The sequence below is a fragment of the Sus scrofa genome, chromosome 4 (assembly GCF_054392235.1).
Source record: "Sus scrofa isolate SSC_HxYL_T2T_F1_AM1 chromosome 4, Sscrofa_HxYL_maternal_Yorkshire_Landrace_v2.0, whole genome shotgun sequence".
NCBI lineage: Eukaryota > Metazoa > Chordata > Mammalia > Artiodactyla > Suidae > Sus > Sus scrofa.
In genome coordinates, this window is record NC_139386.1 from 98,453,609 (window position 1) to 98,460,800 (window position 7,192).

Genomic DNA, 7,192 nt, shown 5'->3' on the forward strand with positions numbered 1-7,192 from the left:
TAAAATCTCATCTAATTTTTGTGTAACTTTTCTCATCTACAGAACCAAAACAGGCCAATGTGCAGCAGGAAGGACTAAGTTTAGATTTTGGAGACTTGGGAACTCAAAACTACAGGAATAGGGAACATCCTGGAGATGGAGTGATCTCTTCTTGCTTTATAACTATTTGTTAATACATGGATTTAAAAGAAGAGGCGGTGGGAGTTTGGGGTTAGTAGATGCGAACTACTACATTTAGAATGGATAAGCAAAGAGGTCCAGCTGTATGGCACAGGAAACTATATCCAGTCACCCTTGATAGAACATGATATAAGTTGACGAAAAGAATATATATATATCTGAGTCACTTTGCTGTACAGCAGAAATGGACAACATTTAAATCAACTATAGTGAAAAAATATATAATAAATAGAAAAAAAAATAAAAAGAGGCAGAGCCCTTTACAGGAGGGACTGAGAAGGCTAGGTTTGGAGAGTCAATTCATTTCAAAATAGATATTTCTATAACTCAACAACAAAAAGACAGACAACCCAATTTTTTTTTTTTTGTAAATGTGCAAAGGACTTTAATAGATGTTTCTCCAAAGAAGATGGATAATAAGCACATAAAAAGATGCTCAACATCATTAGTCATTAGGGAAAAACAAATCAAAACCATGAGATCCCCACTGCACACCCACTAGGATGGCTAAAATTAAAGCAAGCAAGCAAGCAAATGAGAACCTAGAAAGTGACAAGTGTTAGCAGGGATGTGGAGAAACTGGAACCCTGACGTTGCTGGTGGGAATGTAAAATGGTGCAGTTGCTGTGGAAACCAGTTTGATCATTCCTCAATGTTAAGCAAAATTGCTATATGACCAAGCATTTTCACTCTGAATATATACCCAAAAGAGCTGAAAACAGGTGTTCAAACAAAAACTTGTACACAGGAGTTCCTGCTGTGTTGCAATGGGATCAGTGGCATCTCTGGAGCTCAGGGACATGTGTTTGATCCCCAGCAAGTTAAGGATCCAGTGTTGCTGCAGCTGGTAGCCTAGGTCACAGCTGCGGCTCAGATCTGATCCCTGACCCAGGAACTCCATATGCCAAGGGACCGCCAAAAAAGAAAAACAAAAAACAAATAAACAATATTTACACACACAGATTCATAACAGCACTATTCACGATAGCCAAAAAGTAGAAACAAATGGTGACCTAGCTATACAATGGACTATTACTCAGCCATGAAAAAGGAATGAAAAATTGATATGTACTGCTGTGTGGATGAATTGTGAAACTGTTATGCTAAGTGAAATAAGCCAGACACAACAGTCACATATTGTGTAATTTCATTTAGATGAAATATGCGGAATAGACAAATCTATTTAGATAGCAGATAAGTGGATCGATTAGTGATTGCCAGGGACTAGGAGGAGGAAGAATGGGGACTGACTGCAGAATTTCCTTTTGGAGTGATTAAAGTGTTCTGGAACTAGGTAGTGGTGATGATTTACAACATTGTGAATGACAATGTCACTAATAGTAAATTTTTTTTGGTCTTTTTAAGGCCTCACCCGTGGCACATGGAAGTTACCAGCCGACGGGTCAAATTGGAGCTGTAGTTGCTGGCCTGTGCCACAGCCACAGCAACGTGGGATCCAGGCCATGTCTGTGACCTACACCACAGCTCACGGCAATGCTAGATCCTTAACCCACTAAGTGAGGCCAGGGATCAAACGTGCATCCTCACAGATACTAGTCGGATTCATTAACCACTGAGCCATGACAGGAACTCCCTCAATGTTAGTAAATTTTATGTTGTGTATATTTTACTACAATTAAAGAATTTGATACCTCTAGGGTCGATCTCTCCTGAACTCCAGATTTGTGTTAACAATAGCCTCAAAATATCTAGTGGGCATTTCAAACTTAGTGTGATAGTTTTATATCAGTCTGGCTAGGCTCTTGTACCTTGCTACTACTAATAGGTGTTGCTGTGAAGGTATTTTGTAGGTGTGGTTAACATCTACAATCAGTCCACTTTAGGTAAAGTATACTTTAATAATGTGGGTGGGCTTTATTCAGTCATTTGAAAGGCCTTTAGAGCAACACTGAGGTTTCTCTGGGAAGAAATTCTGCATCGAGACTGCATGATCTGGGGCGTGTGGGAAAAATAAATTAAGAGTTTGGGATTAACATATACACACAGTTATACGTAAAATAGATAAACCACAAGGATTGTATAGCACAGGGAACTATAGTCTATATCTTGTAATAATCTATAATGGGAAAAGAATCTGAAAAAAATATGTATACAGTTATACGTAAAATAGATAAACCACAAGGATTGTATAGCACAGGGAACTATAGTCTATATCTTGTAATAATCTATAATGGGAAAAGAATCTGAAAAAAATATGTATACACATATACACAACTGAATCACTGTTGTACGTCTGAAACTAACACAATATGGTAAAATTAACCATATTTCAATAAAAATGGTAAAAAAAAATCTAAAAATAAATTTTTAAAAAAAGACTGCAGAAGGGAGTTCCCGTTGTAGTTCAGCAGTTAATGAACCCGACTAGCATCCATGAGGATGAGGGTTCAATCCCTGGCCTTGCTCAGTGGGTTAAGGATCCGGCATTGCCATGAGCTGTGGTGTAGCTTGCAGATGCGGCTCTGATCCCCCACTGTTGTGGTTCTGACGTAGACCAGTGGCTACAGCTCCAATTGGACCCCCAGCCTGGGAACCTCCATATGCCGTGGATGCGGCCCTAAAAAGGCAAAAAAAAAAAAAAAAAAAAAAGACTGAAGGAGTTCCCATTGTGGCTCAGTGGGTTAAGAACCCTATTAAGTGTCCATGTGGAGAGATGCTTGTTGGATCCCTAGCCCCATTTAGTGGGTTAAGGATCCAGCATTGCTGTGAGCTGTTGTACAGGTCACAGAGGAGGCTTGGATCATGTGTTGCTGTGCCTGTGGTGTAGGCCGGCAGCTGCAGCTCTGATTTGACCCATAGTGTGGGAACTTCCATATGCTGCAGGTGTGGCCCTAAAAAAACAAAAAGTATAGCATCAGCCCCAATGTTCATAGCAGCACATTTGACAATAGCCAAGAAATGGAAGCAACCTAAATGTCTATTGATAGATGAATGGCTAAAGAAGATATGGTACATAGATACAATGAAATACTTCTCAGCCATAAAAAAAAAAATCAAATAATGCCATTTTCAGCAACATGGATGGACATACAGAGTATCAGACTAAGTGATGTAAGTCAGACAGAGAAAGAAAATAATCATATGATATCACTTATATGTGGAATCTAAAATATAATGCAGGCCTCTCGCCCCTCACCAGTCGCTTCTGGCCTCCCGCCTTCTGAGACAGTCCATGCTTGTGTATCTCCAAGGCCGCTGTCTTGCCTTTTGAGACAGCCCACACTTGGTCTCTCTCTCAGTAAATCTACTTCTTAACTTCCTACCTATCACTTTGCTTCTTGATGAATTCCTTCTGTGCTGAGACACAAAGAACCTGAACTTCAGTAAGTCCTGGGATAAGTTCCTGGGCCTGGAATCAAATCCAAGCCAGAGCTACAACCTACAGTACAGCTGTGGCAACACCAGATCCTTGACCCACTGAGCCAGGCCAGGGATCGAACCAGTGCTTCCACAGAGATGAGCTGGCCATTAACCCTCTGTGCCACAGGAGAACTCTGGGAATACTAAAACCCCACCAGATGGAAGACGTTAACTGTCTGATGACCATGAGCATGTGACCCCTACACCTACTGGAGCCAGAAGATTTTTTTTTTTTTATGTCTTTTTAGGGCCTCAACCCCAGCATAAGGAGGTTCCCAGGCTAGGAGTCAAATCGGAGGTGCAGCTGCCGGCCTATGCCATAGCCACAGCAACGCCAAGATCTGAGCCTCGTCTGCAACCTAAACCACAGCTCACAGCAATGTCGGATCCTTAACCCACTGAGCAAGGCCAGGGATCAAACCCCTGAGTGAGGCCAGGGATCAAACCCCTGCAATCTCATGGATACTAGTTGGATTTGTTTCCACTGACCTACAACTGGAACTCCAGGAGCCTGAGGATCGCAGATGTTAACCCCTGTGATACCCTACTTGTTACCTCATCCTCAAATAGCCAGAGAATTATGTATGAACTGATCATGCACCTTGCAACCCTCTCCTTCACCTTGACTTTAAAAATGCTTCCCTGAGGAGTTCCCATTGTGGCTCAGCGGTAACAAACCCAACTCGTATCCATGCGGACTCATGTTTGATCCCTGGCCTCTCTCATTGGGTTAAAGATCTGGCGTTGCCATGAGCTGTGGTGTAGGTTGCAGTCCCGGCTCAGATCCCTCGTTGCTGTGGCTGTGATGTAGGCTGGCAGCTGTAGTTCTGATTTGACCCCTGGCCTGGGAACTTCCATATGCTGTGGGTCCAGCCCTAAAAAGAAGCCCCCCTACCCCCCGCAAAAAAAAAAAAATTAATTAACTGGCCACTAACTCTTCATGGGAGGTTAGAGAAGGAGCCACAGAAAGTATGCTGTTCTAGGTAGGAGATATAGTGTGCCCAAAGGAAACTTACTGTTAGTTCCTCTAGGCAGAATGTCTATTCATCTCTTTGTCATCAAGGCCTGGACTAGTGCTAGGCACACGGTAAACCAGTAAACCGAAGCTGTAGTGTTTACATGTGAATGGAGGAGCTGGAGGCAAGCCATGCGGTTCCAAGGGGGATTTTTTTTTTTTCTTTTTTTCTTTTTAGGGCTGCACCCGGGGCATATGTAAGTTCCCAGGCTAGGGGTCGAATCGGAGCTGTAGCCACCGGCCTGCACCACAGCCACAGCAATGCAGGATTCGAGCTGCATCTGCGACCTATACCACAGCTCATGGCAACGCCGGATCCTTAACCCACTGAGCAAGGCTAGGGATCGAACCCAAAATCTCATGGTTCCTGGTTAGATTTGTTAACCACTGAGCCATGACGGGAACTCCTATATTCCTTTTTTTTACAGCTGCACTTGCAGGGTATGGAAGTTCCCAGGCTAGGGATCTAATCAGAGTTGCAACTGCCCGTCTACACCACAGCCACAGCAACTCGGGATCCGACCACATATTCGACCTACGCTGCAGCTCACGGGAACGCTGGATCCTTAACCCACTGAGTGAGGCCTGGGATCGAACCCGCATCCTCACGGACACTACGTCAGGTTCTTGACCCTCTGAGCCACAACGGTAATGCCGTGTTTACGTTCTTTGGTTGGTTCTAAGAAACTCATGAGTGATACAGACAGTGAGTGCTGGGGAAATTTTAGGAAAGGCTAATCAGCCAGGACTGGGGCAGCCTGAGAAGAAGGCACAGACTGAACCTTAGAGGGAGATGGGGAAAGAGGACATTTCAGAGTGATGTTAGCAGGAGGCAGAGAAGGGAAGGAAAGAAAGGGTGGCATTTCAGGAGCCTCTAGGTCACTCGGATAAAGAGGTCCAGCAGGCTTGGCCTTGTACTAGCTGGAGCACAGGAGAAAGCTCAGCTCTGGAGCTGTGTACTTGGCAGTGAGGGAGCCATCACATTTAAAGCAAGAAGAGTTTCCTGTGCATGCCTTCCTCCTGAGAGGTGAGGAAATTGAGGTGCTGACAGTAAAGGCTGGCTGAGTCTGATAACCACAGATGAAGGTCCGATCCTGTTCACAGCCCTTGGCCTAGAGGTCTCGGGGGAGCCCCAAGAGAGGATGTTTGGGAACAGTAAAAGCCAAGCCTCAGGGTAAAAGTGCATTGGGTAAGGGGAGGGGGGAAAAGGAGCCAGCAGAGGAGAAAGAAAAAAAGAGAAGCCAAATAACTTCAGTAAAGTTTCTCTGGCAGACAGGATCTTAAAGAGATATTTGCACATCCATTTTTTTTTTCTTTTTTGTCTTTTTGCCTTTTCTGGGGCCGCTCCCGCGGCATGTAGAGGTTTCCAGGCTAGGGGTCGAATCAGAGCTGTAGCTGCCAGCCTATGCCAGAGCCACAGCAACATGGGATCCGAGCCATGTCTGTGACCTACACCACAGATCACGGCAATGCCAGATCCTTAACCCACTGAGCAAGGCCAGGGATCGAACCTGCAACCTCATGGTTCCTAGTCAGATTTGTTAACCACTGCGCCATGACAGGAACTCCTGCACATCCATGTTCACTGCAGCATTGTTCACAACAGTGAAGTGAAAACTGAGGCAGATAATGATTTAGGTAGTCAGTGTAGGAGCACGGGCTTCAATGCATTCTTCGATATGGCTCTTGATTAACATCTGTGGCTTAAGGGCTCCAGGGAGTAACATCCTCTCAGGCCTTGTTTACTATAGGAAGTGTACCTACGCCCAGATGGACATTAATCCCTAGACCCTGTGACTCAGTTTACGGGAAGTAAAGGGCAAAGAAACCATGAGATTTATGGGACATTTCCACCCCTAAGACTCCTATCAGACAAGGACTGATATAGGTAATTGGGCAAGGCCAATGGGAGAAAACCACATCTTACTGGACCCCACGTTGGTACCCCCCATCTTTAAGGGATAAAAACCCCTATAAGACAATCGAAAGTCTAAAAAAATTTTTTGTTGTTTTTCAAGAAAATGTCATCGTAGAAGAGAGTGGTGAGAATATTGTGGCTAAGGTGTGAAGACTGCACAGAGATCAAGCTTATGGGAACTCATGGAGTCCTTTGAGCAGAGGGGAGGGGGGAAATGCCAGACCACAGGGATTAAAGAGAGTGAGGGTGACACTGGGGGAGGGGGGAGGCAGCCAGAACAGACCCTACCCGATATTGGGGGACAACAGGAAAGAGAGTTAGCAAGGATGGAGGTGGCAGACCGAAAGAGTGGAGTCGTGGGAAGGATTATTCTGTTTTTTTTCCAGTACAGAAAACACCTAGTACACCTGGTTGGGAGAGGGAGGGTTGAAGAATGTACCAGAGAGCCTTGGTGAGAGGAGGGAGATGTGGAGTTCCTGTTGAGGCTCAGTGAAAATGAATCTGTCTAGCATCCATGAGGACGGAGGTTCGATCCCTGGCCGGATCCTAGGTTAAGGACCCAGCGTTGCCGTGAGCTGTGGTATAGGTTGCAGACACGGCTCGGATCCCACATTGCTGTGGCTGTGGTGTAGTCCAGCAGCTACAGCTCCTGTTCAACCCCTAGCCTGGGAACCTCCATATGCCATGGTGCAGCCCTA